At 46.2% G+C, this 22,946-nt stretch overlaps 1 protein-coding gene across 2 annotated transcripts in view; it reads left to right on the forward strand.

Annotated features, from left to right (window-relative positions):
• Window positions 1-3,579: 3,579 nt before the first annotated feature.
• The window catches only part of SLC45A4 (solute carrier family 45 member 4), a 93,863-nt gene continuing 74,496 nt past the window's right edge, over window positions 3,580-22,946 (forward strand). For both annotated transcript variants that reach the window (XM_059723699.1, XM_006271246.4), the window contains exon 1: window positions 3,580-3,696. The gene's annotated coding sequence lies outside the window, so the exon portion shown is untranslated. The remainder of the gene's footprint in view (window positions 3,697-22,946) is intronic.

Consider the following 22,946-nt stretch of genomic DNA (forward strand, 5'->3'; position numbering starts at 1 on the left):
CCATGCAAACCAAGAAAATGGTGATAGGCAAATCTCATTCTTCAAGGCCTAAACTAATTTAGGGATTTCACTTCTAGCAAAAGCAGTCGACGCCACTACTCTTCCTGCTGCTCTGCATTAGCGGTTGGCAGAGTGGCTAGAGAATCAGCCACTGGCTTTCTTGCAACAAGGGAGATGACGGCCTTTGAAAGGTTCCTTCTCCATGGTCTGGCTCCTAAATTAGTGACGAGACAGCCCCTCATCCATACTCACACACATGTGCCAGTCTTAAGAGCCCTTCCTCCTTTATGCGAGACCTTCCTATGGCTTGTCTGTGTCCAAGCAAATCTCTTGTGGTAGGTTTCCCCTGTAATTGTGTCCCTTGCCCCATACCAGAACTCAGAACCATTACAAAATGCTTTCAGGAAAAGGCATGTAATCTTACGGCCATGGATCTTCTTACACTGAGAGCCATTTATAATGCCAGATGCTTTTCAGGCTTCCATCCCAGCTTGAGAAACTTGAAGTTGCAGATACTCAGCACTACATCCAGTCAAACCTGGGTGTCCTGGAAACAGGCACTCAGCCTTTTCTGTTGATGGATTACCTTCCTAAAAGCTGCGTTTCAAGGATCTGAGCAATGGAGACATAACAGGATTAAGATGACCTTGGCACGCTAGTATCTATGCAAAGCAATTCACGTCAGCTGTGAAATTTGGCAAGTCCAATGAAATCCATTATCTCATAATAATATTATAACGTTTCCCTAGTTTCTAACCATTGAACCATTCTAACCATTTGCCTTACCCCTTTCATTATACAAACAGTTCTTTAACCATAAGGAGGCAAGGATCATGTGCAGCCTTGCAAAAGGCTTTTACTTGTCTGGAGTCTGCTCTTCTTCCTTAGGAGCTGGGGTCCCCCGCCCAATAATCACTGAACAGGGCAGGGTAGTAGACAGTGTGTGCTGGCTTGTGAAATGCCGTGACAATTCTACAAGCGTGAGTTCTTGTGAAGAAGACACCTGTGCAGCAGAGCCTGGCAGCTGATGGCTGCTTGTGGGCAAACCTATATTCAGATTAATTAATGCATCCCCAGAAGAAGGAGCAGACTGCTTTTCCATTTTGTATGCACAGAGCAGTGATTCTCAACCAGAACTGCCATACCCCGGGGTACGAGAGATCCTTTTAAAGGCGCCATGGGGTGCTGCTCAAGATTACCACTGTTAGATGTGCAAACACCTACATGTGATCCACAAGATAAACCCAGAGGTTTCCAATTGGAATCCACAGGGTCAAAAATATTCTGCCTTGGTGTAGGCTTTCCAAGTTCTTTGCAACAGCAGAATTGAACTATTATTTTTCTGTAGTCAAAAAAATAAGTGAAAGCTAAGAGCTGGCCGAGGGGTGCCAGGAACCTAACCAGAGGTGTCTCGACTGAAAAGGTTGAGAACCACTGCTATAGATAGAGGACATCAAGGAGACATCTGACAGTCCTTTGGACCAGGTTGCACCATGTCTCCTGGTTTCAGACATGCAGATGAACTTTGCTGCTTTCCCTGTGTAAGCCATGAAATGCACAAAAAGCAGGTAAAAGCTAGATTGCGAAAAGGGCTTAAACATTGTAAAATGGGTATTTACAAAAATACCTTCCTCAGTCCCCTTGCAGGCTGCTGTCTGTGCCTGTTTCTGTAGCCGTGCAGATCAACCCCATGATATCACAGCTGCCACGGGACCGGCCCCAATTAGTGCATTGCTCAGGGCTCTGCTATGGTTGGGGGACCTAGGCAGAACTGCAGGGAGGCTCCCGTCCCCATCAGGATTCATAGCCCGCAAACTTCACCTGGCGTTAGGCACCATCAGAGCGGCAGAGGCTACTCGTCACAAGGTTAGATTACCAGCCCACTTCTCGGCTGGGACCTGGTCACCAACAGTTACTAGGGGTAGCAACTAGGAGGTGGAAGGGAATGTCACTGTCAGAGCATGGTTTTGTTGGTTGTGGTTTTGCCTTATGTAGAGCATCATTTTTCTCATTAAAAAATAGAAACTCGGGTGACCAAATTATATTATAGGCATAGCTACCATGAAACCCATTAGAACAGGAGATGATGGGACTCTTGATCGAAACCGATCTGATCTTGATTGTGCATGATTTTATGACGGCGCGTGCTGTTTAAAGCCTGTCTGTGAACTCATTTAAGGTATTCAATGTTTTGCTTCCAGTTTTGGGAGAAAGCCACGTGACAAACTATCTTAGAGTTTGTGACTATTGAATTATTGTGTACGCATGGATTTAGGCTCTTTGGATGCTGGTCCTTGAGGATATGGAAGCAGTGTTTACTTGTCGTTATTTCGGTGTTTAAAAAAAAAAAACCACTATGCCCAATAGCTTGTCTATTCTGGAGTTACCTTCAGTAAGCTTCCCAGTAGCTGAAAGACTGTGCTTTGGGCTGGATTCATAATAGCTGCATAATAGGAGAGAAATAACAACTGCTATGCAACAGAGCGTAAAGCAGGTGAATACCACATCCGGGACGTTTTGTGCATCCCTAGTTTAACAGATAAAGGAAACGTAAATGCTTATGGTCATCTGTCCAGTGCTGTAGGCACACGCTTGGGATCTCAGATATGTGGCAAACTGCGAGTAAAAACTGTCTGTGCTAAAAAGGGTGGCCGCCGCGACAATATTTGTGTAGCGATAGGTATCCCCTTTACAGCCGGGAGTCTGGACTTGGCACGTGCGGCCCGAATTTGCAGAGCAGCAGGGTGGGAAAGGCGCCACCTGCTCCGGCAACCTCGTGGTATAAAGGTTGGATTTATTATGTATAAAATGACCATCCAGCAGCAAGCTTTTTGTGGGGGGACAGTGGCTGTCCTGGTCCCCCCGCTTTACCCGTGGCCGCGTTGCGTCGGGGTCGACGGTCGTCTTCTGTCGAGTTGAGATGGTGGGTTGTATCGGTAGGGGTGCAACGGGCTCGGGCAGGGGGTTGGACTCGGTGGCATGTCCTCGGTGAAATCAGAAGCCGTAAGCGTGAGGCCACGTGCGGAGGGACGCGCCAGGTGAGCGACGGAGGGCAACGAAAACGGCCCGAGACGGAGGAGGAGAGGCCGAGGGAAGTGGGCGCGCGGAGCCTGCAGAAGGGAAGACCGAGGGGCATTGAACGGCAGCCTTCGCCGCCCTGCAGGGGGGCTGCACAGAGCATGGAGCCGGGCTGCCCTCAGTGGGGGGCAAGGAGCAATGGGCGCAAGCTGCAGCAAGGCAAGCTGAGGCTGGACACTAGGAAGCATTTTCCCGTGCAGTGTGCAAGACGCAGGTGGACAAAGCCCAGTCTGGGGTGGTGCAGGTGGCAAGCAGGCAGTCGGCCTCGGGGATCTAGTAGATCCCCTCGCACCCCACCAATGAGCGGTGTCTCCTACGGACGGGGGAAGAACGAAGCACCCCACCCGCCGCAACCAATGAGTGCTCGCCTCTCTTGGGGCTTACCCCCCCCCTCCCCCGCCCACACACGCTCACCCCCATTGGCTGCGCGCCCGCCCCTCGGCCCCGCCCTCTTGCTGCATATTCATGAGGCAGGCGGGGCGGGGCGGAAGCGGAAGCGTTGCAAGGAGACGGTTTCCGAGGAGCCCGATATAAAGCGGCCGCTCGTCCCGGCCCGTCCCGCCGCGCACCGCCCGCCCCGAGGGAGCCCGGCCAGGGCACGCGGGGAGCCCCGCGCAGGTAGGGCCCGCGCGTGCGAGTGATGGGCGGGGGGTGGGGCGCTGAGGTACATGCGGGAGCAGTGGGGCAGGTGTGTGGGGGGAGGGGCTGGGCGCAGGGGCTCCGCGGGGCTGCGAGACGCCGGCCTGGAAGCTGAGGGGACGCCTAGGGACCTGGAGTCTGGCACTGTGCCGTTCAGCGCCGTACGTGCAATCGGATGTCGTGTCTCTGGTCAAAGCAGGTCCCCGTAAACCTGTCCCCACCTAGCGCTGGATGGGGCTGAGGCGTGTTGGTGGACGGAGTTCAGAAAAAGGTTATCCCAACACCACGCTTCCCTTCGCCTTTCTGAGTCTGACGTGGGAGAGGAGCAGGAGTCTTATTTCTATTTTTTTTTTTTTTTTAATTATTGAGCAGATGTAAAGAAATGCACGTGTTTAAAAAGATTCGCTCGGTCTAAAGGCGGGCTCCCTTATTGCTGGGCGCGGTTCTGGAAAAATTTCTGCATGGGAGCAGGTGGAAAACATACTCGCTGACCTTGAGACGGCAGAGCAACCCCAGGTCCCAGGGGCTGTCTCTGTGGCGCTCGAGGAGCGGCGAGACAAGTCCCGTAACTGTTTTCTTGCAGGGAGAACGCCTTGCCTTTAATTAGCCGAGTGGCACCGAGAATTTGGCCGCCGGTCGAAGGTGGTGTTGCTGCAATTGCTTGTCCCTACTGGGGGAGGGGCAGAAAAGAAGCTTAAAGATATTTCATGTCATACTAGGTTGGTTTAAATACCAGACCGGTTTATTCCTCTCCCTCCCCCGCAGATGCACGTATAGCAGATGTGTGGACCAGAAATGAAAGGGATGGTAAGGAGTGCCTACCAGGGGTAGCAGTGGCGGCAGAAATGCGTGCTGTCGCTAGCGCGTATAGTCGTAACGACTTGCGTAACGCGCTGTTCTCGTATAGGGCTCGCAAACGCTGACCTGCATCATGTTCCGCTGTCTGGATCGCGCTGTGCTGCTAAAATATTTAAGGGAATGCTGCTGGAGCTGGCAGTTGCTGTTAGTTTTAAAGTGATAATTGGTGGATATCGCAAATGATCTAGATGCAGAGATGGCCCTCCCCACTTCCCTCCTACAAGCTGAATGTGAGTTTTGTAGCATCTGCAGCGTGCAAGTGCAGGAGCTGCACTATGTGGCACAAGCGCTGCAGGAGGCTGAGCGTGAGCACTGATGAACGCCCTGCTTTCGCTCTTCCCTACAGTGTTTCTTGGAGTCGGAACAGGAGTCTGCCAGAAGACGAGTAAGGGAATTGATATGCCAGCTATTATGAAAGTAGTGGCAGCTGCTTTCTTTACAAATAATAGCTGACCCCCCTCAAATGAATCACTTTGGGATTTATTCAGGTACTTAAGGAGGATTTCATGACTGAACAATTGTATGATCTAATCGGCACATTAGCAGGGCTACTGATATTTCCTAGCTAGCCACTTGAAATATCAGAGGCAGATCTGCATTCAAATGTTTCCTTATTCAAATCGGAGTGTGTAACTGCAGTCTCTGTGGTGATATACTGCTTGCCACACATCCATACTTTACCAAGGGATCTGTTACCACCCATCTTATGCCTTTGTCCTTCGCCTTCCCTGGGGTATATGAAATGTGTTGCCTTCTGTAAACTCCTAATAGAGTATTCTGTCTGCAGTCTACTAAGCTCGAAGACACTGAAATCTTGTGATGCAAGGTGTCTTCAGTTGCCAGACCTCCTGATTAAAATATTATTAATGGCTTATCTTCCAAGCTGAATTGTTTTTCTTAGTACTGGCTGATTCAATTATAACTATGCAGTACATATCAACATAACCGCTTGGAATCTGTAGTGTTCTTAAAACACTCTGCCTCTGCCAAAGTAAATTTGCCTTCCTGTCTCCGTTAAACTGGATGGATACTTGTAAAAGCTAAACAAAAGGTGTGACGAGTGTCAGCTTCCATGCACCAAATTTTTCATATGGATGAACAGCTGTATCTGCAACTACTCAAAAGCTTTGCTCCTTTGGAGGAGGTAAGGAGTCTTGCTGGTCACCAACTGAGCAGCTTTGGCATCCTTTTCTTAAGAGCATTTTATATTAAGCTTTGCTAGGCATGCTGCAAGTGCCTAGATAATTCAGCAGTGTAAGCTTCTCACTTGCTAGCTCTTAGATGATGAATGAGGCTGCCCAGTAATGTCTTTGCTGTATCACTAGCAGCCTTTCTGAGGGAGGCAAAAACAATTGACACTTTCTTCTTTATTCCATGGTTGTATGACTTTATATTAACAGCAACTTCCTTGAACTTTTGACTTTGTTACAGCTCTTACTTTGGATGGCTATGGGTCATCTCAAGTCCTTTCTTGCTTTCCAGCCCCTTACGTTGTGGCCAAGGAAAACATGTATCTGGCTTTAAAGCCTGTTTCTGCCAGGCAGTGAGTTGATTGCTTTTGCAGCTCTCCTATCTTAAAAATAAGTTTGGAGCCTGAGCTTCAGTTCTCACAGTATCAGTACTTCCCACGGGCATTGTGCCCTCCGTTAGCTTCTGTCATGGTTCTTCTATGTCAAGGATACAATTCTGAATCTCACTGCTGTTTGCCTGCCTTGATGTTCATCAAGTCACAAATTGCACATCCATGTGTTGCCTCCACCTCTTGAGAGTTCCAAATCTTCATTAACTAACATAATTCTGTATAGATATTCCTCCTGTCCTATGCTAGGCTAAGTTCCTGGTCTGTTCTTTAACCGCTGTGTTGGTCGGATCACAATAAACTACAGACTACTTGGCCTTTGAGTTGCTCTATTTGTGCTTTACTAGAAAATCACAACTATGTCTTGACACCCACTGATGCAGAAGCAACCAGACATCTTCACCTCTTGCTGTCCAACCCTATCCCCACTTCCCTTAGCATCATCCTGGCAAGTTATTGTGGTTTTGCAGGCACTAACAGTTGTCATAACCAAGGTGATTTTTTTTTAATCTTCCCCTCCTTACTTGAACACCCATCAAATCCAGGCCAGGAAAATTTATTCTAAACCATAGGCAGTTTGATTAGTCCAGGCTATTTCTGTCTTAATTGCAGCCCAATCTACTTTGCTGCCTGAAATGGTTCAGATACTTTTTGAAGTTTGACAGACTCTATTCCTTTGGAAGGCTCCATTGTTTCCTGTACAGCATATTCTGCAAGCCCTTATCTTGCAACCAGCAGTCCATCATGTGCGACTAGAAAAGCAGGCGGCTACTGCAATTTGTGGTGGCTGGTGTCTAAAAGATGCCCGTTGCAACATGCCCTGTGTGCAAGGCGGAATTAAGTTTTGTTTAGATCTTGTCCAAACTTCAAATAAGAAACAACATGCTTGCTGAACTTCCAGTTTCTAGCACACTGAGGCACCAGAGTAGGGTGGGGTAGTGGTGTTGTGGAGCAGATCTGTATGCATACAAAAAGTCTGAGCAGCCATGGTTCATTTGCACCAATGGCAAATGTGCCAAATTTTGAGCTTGTGGACTCAAATGGGGGTTACTCTTAGGGTTTCAAAAGCACTTTTTAACTGAAAGTACTGTGCTATCTTTGATCCCTGTACTTCTGTGTAAGCAGCCGAGTTGTGCTACTCTGATCTACAGCAATTTAAAAAAATACTTATCCAGTCACCTGTTCCTCTTCATTTTTGAGCCTGTCATTCTCATGCTTCCAGCATTTGGGCTATAAGAACAGTGCTTTCACTGACCTCCTGCAGATGTCAGCTGATGGAGAATGGAGCTTCTCATTTCCTAGATAGACTGGGTTTCAGAAGGACTTATTCTGAAGTCCTTCTGTATGTTCACATGCTACCTTCCCCTTTTAAGTAGCGTGTGAACATACAGTGCACAAACCCATGTGGATGCTCTTGGTGCATACTAAGCATGCCCTTATGCAAGGCAGTATTCCACCTCTGGGCTAAGTACAGACAGTCAAAGCCTGAGGCTGAATTGATTCAATCTTTGCAGATTGGACTAAGCTGCATAAATTGAAGTAATAAACAAGTAAACAGATGTTCACTTTTGATTCCAGAAATGCAGCCACAGGCCTGCAGTGGCCCAAGCCAGAAACGGGGGAGTGCTAGAGCACACCTCCTTGCTCAGCAGGAGTGAAAGGCTTGAGTCAAAGCTAGCTCACCCACCCTGCAAGGGAGGTGCAACACATGCTGGGATGCTGGGGGACTGTGAGTTGACTTGAATCTGGAGGGGATCTGGGACAGAAGTCCAATAAACCAATTCAACCTAAATCAGTCTGATACTACATCCATCCAAGTTAATCTTAAACTGGTCTTGGTCATTTTGAAAGTAATTTATGTGCACTGAACTTCTGGGCTAAGAACAGAGTAAAAAATGCCTAAGGCTGAATTGATTTAATCTAAACTGCAAAGATTAAACTGATAAACAACTGGACATACATTTACCTTTGATTCAGGAAATGCAGCCATATACCTGCTAGAAGCTGGGGGGCGCTAGAGCATGGCTCTCTGGCACTTCCTGTTTCTACTGTCCCTGCAGTCCCTGGGATTTGCAATCCAACATCATAAAAGCAGGACTCTGCAGGGTTGCTCATCACTTTCTTTTCCTGCTTCCAGGTGCCTCTGGGATTTGTAGTCCACAGTGGCAGCCAGCAGTAGCTTTCATTAAGTTTTTACTAGGGCAGAGCAGGGCTTTAACCCTGCTTCCTGGCCCCAAACTCCTGCCAGGATTTGCCGGGGGTGCAGTCCCTGCCTCTTTCCCTCCCCCAACCCTAACCCTTCTCTGCTGGAGCAAACAGCCCAGCCCAGGGCTGGAAAGCATGCTAGGATGCTGGGGGACTGTGACTTAACTTGACTCTGGAAGGGTTTTGGGACAGAATTTTCATAAACCAAATCAGTTAAGTCTGATACTGCATGCCACCAGGTTTATCTTAACCAGTTTCAAAATGGCTGAAACTGGAGGTTTCAAGTGCACTCAGCTTCTGTTTTGTTAAGGCTTAAACCAGTTTCTGATTACTCAAGCCAGTTTATATGCAACTTCTGTCCCTAGCCCTGTTGTGTTATAGATTTGAACTGGTCTCTGATAATTTATACTGGTTTATGTGCAACTTCTGTCCCCAGAATGAAGTTTTCCTCACTCTGCACAAACTGTACACACAGGCATTTAACCTAGAGGAGGTAGTGCACTATAAATTCACACAGTAGCTCACTGTATAGAAACTTTCCTGCAGCCAAGATATCAGTATCCAGTTCTAGTACTTAAATCACTTAGCTCTGTTTCCAGGGGTTTGAGTCACTAAAAGCATCAGTTGATCCTCCAACCAGTCCCAAACTCCTTTCTTTAATTCTTTGAGAGATGAGGATTTTTGTGGACAATATTTCTTATTATGTAGTTAGGAGGGACATGGGCAAGCTTCCCAGTACCACTGTCCCCTTCCTCTGGTTTACATTATTTTTACTGCAGTGTAACAGTCCCAGGACCAGCAGCAGGGATTTCTCCTCTGCAACATATTCTTTTGGTATGTCCCTAGATGTTGGCAAGCTTCAGGACACAACATAAGGCTCATCTTCGCTTAGTAATGAGTTGATTTTGGTTTAGTGTGAAACTCTAATTTGTTCTGGTCTTGGTTCACTGGTTTGGCTTTATTAGCATGTGGTCTGCTAGGGCATGATGCTCCCAATTGCAGTAGCAGCGGTTTTGGTTGTCCCAGCTTGTTCTTGGTGACATCATTGAAATGCAGCTTTTAAACGGCCTGTGATCAGTGATGGCAGATGCTATAACATTGAAATGCTTTCCTAAAAAAAAACCCAAAAAAACACAACCAAACAAAAAACCACAGAGATGGTCTAGAATAATGTTCCCAGCCCTTATCCTATTGTCAGGTGGGCGCTGTCTGCTAAACACTACAGCGAGCTGCTTCGTAAAGCTAAGTCCTAAAGAGTAAATTTTGATACTGCTAACTAGCATTACCCATTGCTTGTTCGTGGTCTAGAAGCCAGTCTGATCTGGGCCCGAGGTGTTTGTGTAGCACTAAGCACATTGAAAGAGATTCCTGCCCCAGAGAGTTTGCTGTCTACAAGACCTAGTAATGGGCTAAATGATGTGAGCTTGGGCGAGGCAGGAAGGGGGAGTTCAATGCACTTTGCAGTTCTTGCAGGCCAGGAGCAGGATGAGAGGTTCTGGTGTCATCAAAGACCTGCCTTGATGGTAAAGAGGGTTGTTGAGTTGTTTTTTTTTTTTTGGTTTTCTTTTTTTTTTTTTTTTTTTTTTTTTTTTTTTTTTTTTTTTTCTTTAAAAAAGAGGGCAGCTGTACAGGAAAGCCTATAGTTCTGAACTGGTTTGATAAACTGGATCTGGAGTGCTTGTATCATTGTTGCAGGGAGATTAAGGACCCCAGTCTTAGCTGGGGTTTCTCCGTTTTTTAGCTCTGTTTCCTCCTCTTGTTTTAAAAGGGAGCTCCAATGTTTTTGTAACTGAATATGAAAGCAGTGTTTTGCTGACCCTGCATATTTTCCTCTCCTCAGCTGGCCAGCCTGGGTTACTTCTGCTTGCAGTATTTTTTTCACTTAATGGGCTTGTTTTTTAAGTCTCAAGATATCACCTGATGTGCCAAATAAATAAGTGACCTAACTGGGGTCTGAACCCACTTGATTGGTGTGTTTTTCTTTACTGAAGCATAAATGCTGTGCTCATACTTGGGAGTCATACCCCCCCACACCTTTCTTTGTCCTTGAATATATGATCAGTCTCTGGACCACATCCAGAAAGCAGCAATTTAGTCACTTGCTGCCTTACTCCAGACCAGTTAAACAGATTGCTGTGCCAGTTCGTTTCCTATTTCTCATAATACACACAGACTTTGGTAGAAACCCTTCAGAGAATCTTTAAGGCCATATGTGTGTTCGGAGCCTGTGCTCCGTTGTTCTGCTTTTCCTTGGTGACTTGCAGCATGAAGTAAACTAGCCTCAGAGTTTGAAGGGTTGAATCTTTGCTCCCAGACCACGAACGTGAGGCAGCTTTATAAAAATACACAGCATGGAAGCAGTATTGCTTCCTGTCAGGGGGCAGGGACAGGCATGAATACGGCGGCCTGTGCAGACGGTGGCTTGATGGTCCCAGAGGAGTGATTCGGCAGTCCAAGCTGTTGTTTCTTAGCCACTGGCCAACAGCAGCAATAAACTCCCGAGAGTTCAGAACAAAGCCTCCTGACTTGTTTGAACCCAAGTGTGCTTTCTAGTGAACGTGCCCCACCCAGTTGTGTGTGATAGTGTTTCCCCCAGGAGTCTCGGAGGGGGAAATGCAGAGGTGGCTGTACTGCTTGCTTAATTGGCACATGCTATGACCCTTCCTCAGCAAGGCTTGTTTTAGAGCAATCAACTGCTTCTGCTGCTCTCAACCCAGCTGATTTAGGCTTATTAATAACATCCTGGCGTTCAACATAATGCAGCAACATCAGAGTATTTAATAGTATTGCTATATTGGTAGCATTGCAGACATCTCATCTGCCTATATAGTATTTGAAGGGTGGGGGTGGGGAGCAGTAAGTAAGGCACAGTCAAGCTAGGGAAGGATAATTCTCACTTCCAGCAGCTTAAAGTGCTTCAGGGGTGGCATTGCTTCTGCTCTGTACCTGGGGAAGGGTCTCTGGTACCGTAGTGCTATTTGACTTTTAATCCTCTGTGTGTAGGGCCCACACGAGTCCTTCTTTTGTAACCCTCCAGACTTGAGCTTGAGCCTGACTGCTTCCATCTAAAAGGCTCCTTCATTAAAATATACAGTGGTGCAAAATGCAATATTGGAGAGAAGAGGAAACTGAGCAGCTGTCGGGGGGGGAAGGGTGAGACTAATGCAGCAGTGCTAACCTATCTGCTAGATACCCCTTCCTAGCCAAGAGAACCGGTCATACACTAGCAGAGCACCACTTGGGATGAGTTCTCAAGAGGCCCTCTTGCTGTGGAAGTGGTGTTTCAAGGAGAGATGTTTGCTTAGCAGAGTCCTTGCAGCCAACTAGCTAAGACCCCGTGTTCAGTGTGAACGACGTGCCTTTCTGCTCTTGCTCCGATTACTCTCGACAGGAGGGTGGAGGACAGTAAACCAGGAAAGCTGAATAAGCTGCAGTTGGGTTTATCATAAAATATATGTAGATCTAGTGTTCTTATTCCCTCTTCTAAGCACCTGGGTATGTGTCTTCACCCAGAGTCCCACAATGAAGCAACTCTTGTCTTCTAGTATCCCCAAAACAAGTTACTCCAGTCTATTTTTATTTTTTTAATACTGAATGATTACTGTGGTGTCAAACTTTGTCTGCAAACCTGCATTCACACAGGGTGGGGGGTGGGGGTCTGGCTCACATTCTTAAAGTGACAGCTATGAGACTACATTTATCTTTGTTGCTCAAAATAATTCCTGGCAGTGAGACTGAGTTTGTCTTGTAGCTGAAGCGGACTCTTTGCAAGACCTATAAAATCAGCTGGTTCCATAGGTAAAGCTGCTATTAAGTGATAATATCCAATTTTCATCTTAAGCCACCAAACTACTTGCTCGTGTTTTGTATTCTGATTGGAAGCTTATGGGCTAATGTTATCCAACATAAAATTTTATCCATAGTAAGTCAGTTAAGGAATCTGAGGTGCATGGCATGGAGGAAAGCACAAAGGCAGTAGATAATTCCACAGCAGTGACTATAGATGAATAAACCTGTGGTGTTACCTGGTTGGAGTTGCCTTAACAAGTATCCCAAAACACACTTGACCTGGTCAGTGGCCATGCCTTTAAATACACTGAGAAATGCAGGATTCTGTTGCTCAGGATGCTTAGTGTAGAAGAGCCACTGCAATGTCTACATAACCCACTTCGCTTGCCATGTCGTGGTGCTTTGCAGATGATTAACTTTCCAACTCCATGGCTTTATGCAGGCAGCAGTTGGTGAAAGGTTGCTCACAACCATGGTCATGAGCATGTTCTTTACATGCACCCATGTGATCTTCCTTCTTTATGGGAACTGCCAGCCCCGGGTTCATCCTGGAGCATATGCAGTCTTTCCTCTACCCTGATCTCTCCCTTTTGTAGTTTCTTTAGTAGCACTGAAAACAGAAACTTGACAACTCAAATGGGGCTGAGACTGTTACTAAGACTTTTATCCTAGCTTCCTACTTTTCACCCCCAAAAGACTGGCAGGGAGCGGGGGGTATCGGGGACCCATCGCTTTGCTGGATCAGCAGTAACTGTCCTGGGTCTCAATTCATGCTTTCTTGTCTAGGCCCCCTAGTTATTCCGAGACCCATGCTCCCTATGCCAGACCTGTATTTATATTGTGGTAGAACCGAGAAACCAGAACGGAACATCCAGATGTTGCCGTGTTAGGCAAGTAAGAAAAGGCGGCCCTTCTCTTCCAGTCAAGGGATCGGTCAAAGGAATAATGAAATTATGTTTGCAGTTGCAAGATGTTCACTGCCGGTTTCTACAACAGCAGAACTGGGAAGGGGAAGGTTAGAAATGTCCAGCTAGATGCCTTGTAGGTACAGATGTATGCAAAACTGCAGCTGACACAACCTGAATGCAAAAAAGGCTGAATAACTTTGATTCCAGCAAAGACTAACATAGCCTTGACTGTCCACATGGTAAATAAAACAAAATACACCCATCTTCTAAACCATTGTGCAATAGATTTCCTTACTTCAGTTATGTTTAACTTTCTTTAAACTGGACACACATGTTGGAATGCTGTTTTTATTTTTAAAGTGTAGTATCATAAGCCATTACATTGAAATGCCATAAATAAGAGTGCATCACTTCCATTATGCTTACTGAACTGGAATAGTGTATGTAGAGCTGGAAAACTGCACAGGATCACCTACATGAATGCAGTTAACTTGAATACATACTAGGTCTTAGTATGACTAGTTTCTTGCTTTTTGCTAGTTTGTGCTAGAAAAATGAATTGCTTAGAGTGGGTTGCCTCAAAGGCTAAATGTGCCTTTGAATTGAAACCACAACACTGCTGTCTCCATTTCAAAGGATTAAAAATGCTGATTGCCCTGAGGCTGAAAGCAGGGTACACATGCACCTTGTAGACTAATAGGATAGAGCACAAGCTTTCATGAACTTGAGTTCACTTCATCAGAAGTGCCCTAAGGCTAGACACTGTTATCTCAGTCCTAAACAGTTACTTGAAATTTATGGGTTTTAACAACCTGGCATACCTGTAGCATGCATTACACGGGGATACCATTTTAAAGGACAACGTGCTTTAAATCTCTATCCTTCAGGGATACCTGCAGAGTAAACCAGCTGTGAGGGTCAAGTTTCTTCTGTTTGTAGATGTGAGCATCTCATCTGCAGGTTTCTTTGATCAAGTAGTTATCTCCCTGTCATCAAAAAGAATGGAACTGTTCAAGATGTAAGGCTTTCAAATCCCTGGTGGCCTTGCCCAAAGTGCACTCTCCCTTCATGGCCTAGGTGACCAACTAGATCTTCCTCACTGTCTGCACTGGTTTTCTGTGTGCACAGGTGCAGTCTTGAGGAAAGCTCACTTCAGCACAGCATCCAACTCCCACCCAAGAACCAGTATAATGAAAATCTTTTCTGGAAGGCAGTTGCACTCTACTTAAGCCTCCAGAACAGGAAGCAGAAAATCCCATGGCAGAGTCATTCCAAGCATTAAATTCTGCTTGGAACTCATCATGGTGCCAATATCTTGCATAGGTTAGTGGCTTGAGCATTCCCCTAAGAAATGGGAAACCATAGGTGTGTCCCCCTTGTCCTGTGTGGGTTTGTACTCTCATCTCCAGCCCATAGCTTGGCCACTTCTTGAGTGGGAGGACCCTTAACCCTTCCTGTTGATGCTTGGACATGGGGTAGCTGAAGGCTGTGGGGTCAGAAGAGTAAGGAAGGGGGGTATGGTATGGTAGCTTAATGCTTTCAATAGAGCATTTGGAGGGGAAACGGAGGGCAGTAGGAGGATACCCTGGTTTCTTTTCCCAACCCATATGTATGGTGTTACATGGGGGGGGGGGGGGGGGTCCCAACCAGTTGTGTAAGGGGGAACCCAGATCTGAACAAGTCTTTTGATCCCTGGGTAGCAATACCATCCTTGTCTCCTCTGGGCTGTTATACCAGGTGAGACTAGGTGTGCCAAGTCACATGCCTTCAGAAGCCCTTCACTTGGCTGTCCCCCAAGTAGGACTGGACAGGATGACTAGGTATCTGTGCAGGTGTCCAAGTCCCCAAGACAAGTAGGTGTTTGGACAGGACTGTCCATTGGCTGCTACTACTGGACCTTCTGAACTGCCCTTGAGCACTTGGTACTCCCACATTCCCTGCATGGATTTCCTGGGCACCTCTTTCCTTTGACTGTACAGGGAGCCTAGGTAGTCTTGAATTGCCTTCCTGGGGTAGGTGCTCAAAAGTTAGGAAGAGCAGTATCTAAATTGGTTGTTCTCAACCTTTTTGAACTTAAAGCATCCCACCATTTGTGTGAATTGAGCAGCCCCCCATTTCAAAAACAAACTTATAAATTGGAGTGCTTACCTCCCTAGCAGAGAGGCCTGGCAGTGGGAAGCGGGGATTGATATTCCAGGCAAGGACAAGCCTGAGCCTTACCTGGTTAGTTTTGCTGCTCATCTCCTCATACCTCATTGCACCTTCAAAAAATCTGGCAGCACCCTGGGAAGCCCTGGCACTTTGGCTGAGAATCACTGGCCTAAATCAAGGCACATACTGAGTCTCAGTATGTATCCTGGCCTCAGTGTGAAGGGAATCTCAGCCTGTTATAGACCCACTGTGGTCAATAGTTACTCTACACTTACATGCTTATATCTCAGGAATAAGGTAGTAAGGTCAGCCTTTGGACAGGCTTTTGATTCAGTAAAATCTGTGCAGGGTAACCCTGCTGTAGCTCCCTGTATAGATACTCCATTTTCTGGTCACCAAGTAAGCTACCTTGCATGTGCTGTGAACTGTCACCCTAGACTTGATTGCACATATGTCCCCATATAGACAAGCCCTAGCCTTCAGAGAAAGGTGTGGTGGCTAGAATGAGCTATAGATCAGTTCTTGACTCTTGTTTTCAGCAGAGCACTTAACCCAATCCTTCTACAGAAGGTTTGGAAATGAGGGCATGGCATGAGAAATCTTCTTAAAGACTTGGCCATGGGTATTATAGCCTGGGACAGGAGAAGTAAATGACTTAATGGGGTTATGCAGCAAGTCAGTATGAATAGGTGCAAGTAGGGCTCCCAGGCTCTGACTTGCTTTCCTTGCTCTTCTGAATCTCACTGGGGAAAGTATTTGAGGCCACATGACATAATTGTCTGTCATGAAATGCACTGAAGATTTCTAAGGCTGTTCAGGATGTTGCCACATCCTTAAATGAGTTGAGGCCTTCAAAACTATTGTACTTCTAAATTTGCATCCTATTGCTGAAGCCGTACAATAACTCTAGACAATTTCAGACTCTTTCTATCAGGGGTGTTGACCAAATGGCCAAAAGCCAGATCCAGCCCGCACTGCTGTTCCCGAGTCTGATTAGACTTGCTGTGGTGCAGGGCTGGTTCACGAGCTGGATCCAGCCAATGCTTCCCCATCCCCCAGCACACCTGATCTGGTAGCCACTCCAGCTAGTCTGAGACCTGTGCAGCATGGGTCCTTATGCAGCCAGAATAGGTGCTGCATGTGGCACAGTGAGGCCCACGGCACAAGGCAGCCACCCTGGCTGGACTGTGCCCCACAAGGCGCTCGCTTCAGCCAATCTGGGGCCCGCACTGACGCAGCCTTTACAGGTGCTGCATGCAGTGTGGAACCCAGACTGGCTGGAGCAGGCACCACTTCCAGTTTAGTCTGGGAGTTGTTGAGGTGGCCACCACGTGCAGCATGGCTGCTGCTTTGGCTGGACTTCAGCACCTGTTCCAGCTACTCCATGATCTAGGCCCTCCATGGCACAGGAGCCACAGCGGCTGGAGCAGCCATGGGATCGGGTATGCTGAGAGAAGGAGTCCACAGGCCCAGTGGACTGACTGCCACTCATCTAGCCTGCGGAGCCAGATGAATTTGTCTCTTCTGCAAAGAGAAGACACGGATATTGGTGGGGTCTTTATGCATGGACACTGAAAGCTAAACTCATCAGCTTAAGACCCCAAGTGGGAAGAGAAGCATAGTTTTGGAGAAGCTAACTAGGGGCAAATCTTAACTTGTAATATAAAAGGGCTTGGGTTTGTCCTTCAGCTTTTCAGCTTGGCAGACTATGGCTCCTTGGATCTCTTGTGACATGTTCCAGTCCACTAGCAGTGAAAACCCTCCTCTGAGGCCTACGAAATCAAGATATTGCTGTGCGTCAGTGGCCAAACTACCACCTTCAGTGCTATGCTGATTTTAAAGCAGAACCTTTTTAATCTTTTTTTTTTTTTTTTCTCCTCAAATCTTCTTGAAGAAATAGTGTGGCTGCTTCTGGCAAAACGCATACAGTTTTGCAGGAGTGGGTCTAGTAGATAAATCCTTTTTACATGTTATAGTCTCAACCTAGTTCTGCTGCACTGGGGGCTGAATTTCTGTCCTCTCCAACTGTTTTCACATGCAGTCCAGTCCTCTACATCATGCTGCTTTTATAATGTGCTATACCAGGGGGGAAAAAAGCTAGAGTGCCACAGCAAAAATTACAGTAATGTTAGCTTTGTTGGAAAAGTCTGGAATACTCCAGGTTATTGTATCTGCCCAGTTCTAAGTTGTTGGTTTTTTTTTCCCCACTTTAAACCACATTTTTAGTAACGTTTACATCCTGATTTAAATACCTTACCAAATTAATTTTTATCCTGCAAAATATCCTAAGTCCCAATTTGGCTTAATGCACAACAATTTATCAATACAACAATGAAAGTTATTCAAAAAATAAAGAAACTGAGGCATTAATAACAATAATAGCTGCTTTGTGCCCTGAACTCCCAGCTTCCCTCTCGGAAGCTTTTTGTTAACAGATCAATTGTTCGGGTCATTCCTGTAAAGACCCTCTCTATCCATGCGGGTATTTCTAAATGTTGTGTTGTTGGCAAGACCTTGCATTGGAGTAATAGTAAGTGGGGGATGGTGACCGGGCAGATAATGCACAGGCTTGTTTCAGTATCTGAAGTACAGCATACTTGGTTAGCGAACGCATCACTAAGTATGTGCTGGAAAGTACTTGGACATTCAGAAGGCCAAGCAGTCGAGGCGCATCTTCCTTCATTATGGCTAGGGGCCTACCTAAACAGCAGTTTCATGGATCTTGCAGAAGCCACGAAATACGGTATTCTCTGCAGTCACTGGGAAATCTGGCATTGGGCACAACTTCCTGTGAAATCATCAACCAAAAAAAAAGTGGTAGTGATGCAGGCTGAGTAAAGGTGCCCTCTGCCAATCGGTGGTGAGGGGCAGGGCTACTGGGGGCCCCTCTGAAAATTGGCAGTGAGGGGTGAGGCTACCACAAAATGCCTGTGAAATCGGCTCTGTGCGGTGCAAGTGGGCCACAAAAAAAAAAAAAAAAAAAAAAAAAAAAAAAAAACCATCGTCTTGCCACGACCTTGAGTCCCTGATTTTTATGATGCTGACCTTGCAAAACACAGGATAAGGATATTCCTCCCTGCTTTTCCTGTAACAATTTGGAGAGTGGATTGAGACCACAAGGCTTCCTGCTGGCTGGATGACCCACAAATGGCATCAATCCTTGTGGCAGCCACAGCTGCTGCTTTCAGCATGGCTCCTGACCCCAGGGAGCTAATACCACTGCTGTTCACTGCCTTCAGTCACCAGAGACCACTAAAAACACTCCCTCTTGGCTAAAAGAGGGAGGGGTGAGTGGCGTTCGTTCCCTGGGTGCTGGAGCTGTGGGGATTAGCACGGCTGCTGCAGGGGCTCTGACAGCTGTGATGAGCCCTGTGAGCCAAATCCAGCCTGCAGTGGTGGGTCGTCCAGTCCAGGGGAAGCCCTGTGGGCCATATATTGGATGTCTGAGTTGCATGCTCAGTTGTCTAGGACAGTTTAGATAAGGACAGTCCTACTTTGAGCAGGGGGCTGGACTAGATTGAGGTGGCCAACCTGTAGCATACTTGCCACAAGTGGCATGGGCAGCCTGTGTATGTGGTATGTAGCAGATTGGGGAGGGTTCAGGGGGTAGAAAGCAGAGCAGTAGGTTTGGCAGAGCAGCAGATCAGGCACGGGAAAGGGATCAGTGGCATGCAGGAAAGACATGGGGCTAACTTGTGCAATGCCTGATGGAAAAGGTGGATTTCTTCCTGGACTAGATGACCTCCTGCAGTCCCTTCCAGCCTTACTTTCTCTGTGATGATAGGAGTATATTTGTTTAATAGAAAGATCAGATGAGCCAACTAGACTAGTATTTAAATACCACAAATGGCAATGGTATGTGTATCAAAGCATGATTAACTTGGAAAACATGAAGACAGGTGCAAACATGTTTCAGATATTTGTTTAATTTACCCCTATGTGTACAACCCACAAGAACAAACCTTCTCCTGGCATCTCCTTGCTACTATACTCCTCTTATACCAATTTGTCTCCCTTTCATCTCATCTTGTAGAAATACTATGCGTCTTGCTTCTCTCTTCCAGGTTATTAATGATAACCCTTGGTCTTCAAAAACCTCATACTTCCTGTGTCTGTCTAACACTGTCTTTATCCACCCTCTTTAAGGGTGACGGGTGAAGAATTGTGTTGTACAGGTTGAAATCTTAGACATCAATTTGGATGCCACGACAGGTAACTTGTAATACTGCTTGAGTGGGCAGTGCTTAAAGGAGCGCTAGACAAGTGATATCTGCTCTTGATTTTTCTTTGTACCATTGCTAGATAACCAGCATTTTTCAGAACCCCTCACTAAAACATTAATGCCCTAAAGCCTGTTAAATTTTAAGGAGAGCTACATGTTGGATATTTAGTAGCTCTTTTATTTGTGGTTATAGAGACTAGTGGTATCAACGGGTTGAGCTGGCAGAGGCATGCCTTGCTGGGAAAAGTTGCCGCGTAGTAAACAACTGCAGACGGATAAATCTGTACTGCAAGCTCATGGCACTAGATGCCCTTCAGAGGTCTTAAGAGCAAGGTGTGGTGTATTGTAGGCCTTTGAGATTCAGTGTGTAGTGAAAAGAGATTTTAACTTCTGATGCAAAAGAATTTTTTTATGGCTCATTTGGTAAATTAATAGGTCAGAAGAACTGAGCCACCTTTAACCACAGATGGACAAGCATGTCCTCTGAGAACTGCTTGCTCCAAGAGGAAATCCTGAAACATTATGGATTCCCAGATAGACTTCCAATTTTAAATTCTGTTTTTGTTCAAATTACAGTTTAGTCTGGCTTTCAACATCCAACCATCATGGGTGTTAAGTGGTGTTCTTTTGCTCTTTGCAGCTTGGCTTGTTCATTTGGGTTTCAGTAGAGTCTAGTCAGGGCTCTTTCTACTCCAAGTTCAGCTACTTTGAGTCTGCTAAACAATTTATAAGTTAAATTCTGTTGTCTGAAATTTTACTCCAGTCTCCCATTGGCAGTGGTTCTCAATCTTTTTAGACTCTAGGCAACCTCTGGAAAATGCTAGCTCTTAATTTTCACCAACTTTTTTGACTGGAAAAAATAAGAGCAGGCTTTCTATTACAGAAGACCACAGTGGGTCAGAATGTATTAACCACTTGATCTCTGGGTTCATCTTGTGAATTATGTTTGCACACCTAATAGTACTAACACTGCATGGTACCCCAGGGCACACTTGAAAGGGTCTCGAGGCACTGTAGGGTGCTGCAGCATTGTGGCTCAGAATTGCTGCCCTGTGGCCAATAAAATTGTTACCCTTGACTAGTGAAAGTCTTTAGCAGCAGAGTGAGTTCACTTATAAATGTCTAATTCATAGACTTTCTTTTCATGGAAGATTAGTTCTGCAGGAGCCAGCTTTGTTTCTTATCTTCTCACTTCTGACACTTCAGCAGAACAAGTGTCAACAGAAAATAATCTAAATTGGTTGCACACTAAAATTGAACTCTGGATTTCTGAAGCTTCGTCAGAAGCAAACTGAGACGTCTTTGCTAAAATGGGGCTTAGCTGAGTGGCAGACTTCACTAGACTGTTACCTACCCAAGCATTTGAAGTGAGGGATGCAAAGGGAAAGCTCACAAGGAAGGAGAGTGAATTATGGTCTAGGACTAATCAAGTGCAGAGCTGTCTCCTTATCACAAGACTGCAGAAGAGGAGGACTGAGGATGTTGAAAGCTTGCATGTGAGAAAAGAGGGGGTTGCTGGAAATTCGGGCAGGAGCTGATAAGTTTGCAGCTGTAGGTATTAGAGCATCTGCATTAACTGTTATGAGGGTGGACTTCACTTTTTAAGTGGGGCAATACTATGCGTATCCTTGAGGCTTGAGGTAACAAGGCTGGATTCATTAAGCAGCTGACCAAGGGTGCAGTTGCTTTCATTGAAGGATCGCTTTCCTTACAACTCGGTGATAAGGGCAGTATCTCTTGGCCCTTTCAGTAAAAAGGAGTCAGCAGTCAGCCTAATGCTCTTAGCGCAGTTTCTTTTCTTTTGCAGATGTTGTGCTTGCCCCAGTGAAGCTGTGGTGGCTCCAGGGTAGCAAATGCACAAACAAGATTGCTTCACTCTGCTCTTTGTTTCATAGGGGGGTGTGTGGAGCAAACACAGCTGTTTGCCCACCTTCACAATGGTTTCAGCTCCTGGGCTAGCAGCTGATTGCCTTCATGGCTTTGCTTAGGCCAAACAGTCTCCCTCTTGCAAAAGGACAAGTCCTCTGTTGTTGGCCACAAAGGTGGCTCCTCCTTGGACTTGAGCTTCCTGGTTCTAACAATTACTCGATGAGTTCTCAGCAAGCTGAAACAGGTCTTGGATACCCCTAACCGGGTAAAATAAACGGAAACATTGTTTGGTGGCCAGGGAGTTTCCCAGCATGTGCTTGGAGTACCTTTACATTCACGGACCAGAATGCACTGGGCCAGGTTACCGCAGAGCAGCGCTCGTCTCTGAACCCTCGAGCCGGGCCAAAAGACTCGGGGCATGGTGCTGGGTGGGCTCAGTTAGCCTCTTGCTAAGGGTGAGGCACAACTTCAGCACAGACTCCTTTGCCCATAAAATTGGTGTCAACATGTCTTGAACTTAAATTTTCCAGGCATGGTATTGATATGTTAAGCCACACCTTCTCCACAGGCTTTGAACTTTGGCAGTTGTCTTTGGATGCTTATGCTGAACTGAGTCGCTGCCATCCAGGCAAAGCTTTTCAGTCTGAGAACCGATGGAGGACGACTGATAACTTGCAGCGAGCACCGCAGCGCTGGGAAGGCAGCACCTGTAGCAGGCTTATGCCTCCCCACTTCTTCCATGCATTATCTTGTGTTGAGCACTAATGCAGTAAACACTGGGTTTTGTTTTAATTTACAGTTGAGAAAGTCACTAAGCCATGACTGTTGGCTGAAATAGTAGTATAGGACTTGCAGTCAGTCCAAAGAACACAGCTCTCTTGTCTGTGTTTCCATTCTTCCAACAAAAGAGAGCTAAATTAAATCAATAAAATGCCCAGCCTTTAAGCTTGTTGGTATTTCTATGACTGCCTTCATTCTGACACTATCATGCTGACTGGTATATTTTTTTTAACTTATTGAAGCTCTGTTTGTCTACTGGATACAAATCAAGTCTTGTATTTATTGCCAGAAATTGGTTAAATAATGTTTTGTGAGACACGCACAGCTACAGTACCTGAAATTACTTGTATTCATCTTGAATGCAAAATGGTCTAACAATTTTTTTTTTTTTTTTTTTGGTCCTGATTTTCTTCTCTCCAAAAGTCAAATTGATGCTTGGTCTGTCCCACTCTACCTTTCATGGGGTAAACATATAACAAGTGGGTCGTTACCAGTGAATAGCTTTCCTGCCCCATCAGATGCTTCCATGTCTCCTTCCACAAGTGACTGGGTCAAAATAATCGGCCAACCTAACTTTTAAAGTAGTACTCAAGAAATGTTTCATCCACCAGGGATATTCCATCACTTACGTACATGAAGACCAAGAAGCTGTAAAGTGGCAACGTATAATGGGTTAGAAGTCAAATGGATCACTAACTGGCTGGAGGGCCGCACCCAGAGAGTGGTGGTGGACAGGTCTTATTTGACCTGGAGGGATGTGGGCAGTGGGGTCCCCCAGGGCTCAGTCCTCGGACCCGCACTGTTCAACATCTTCATCAGTGACTTGGACAAGGTGGTAGAAAGCACCCTATTCAAATTTGCTGACGAC

The sequence above is a fragment of the Alligator mississippiensis genome, chromosome 3 (genome assembly GCF_030867095.1).
Source record: "Alligator mississippiensis isolate rAllMis1 chromosome 3, rAllMis1, whole genome shotgun sequence".
Classification (NCBI taxonomy): domain Eukaryota; kingdom Metazoa; phylum Chordata; order Crocodylia; family Alligatoridae; genus Alligator; species Alligator mississippiensis.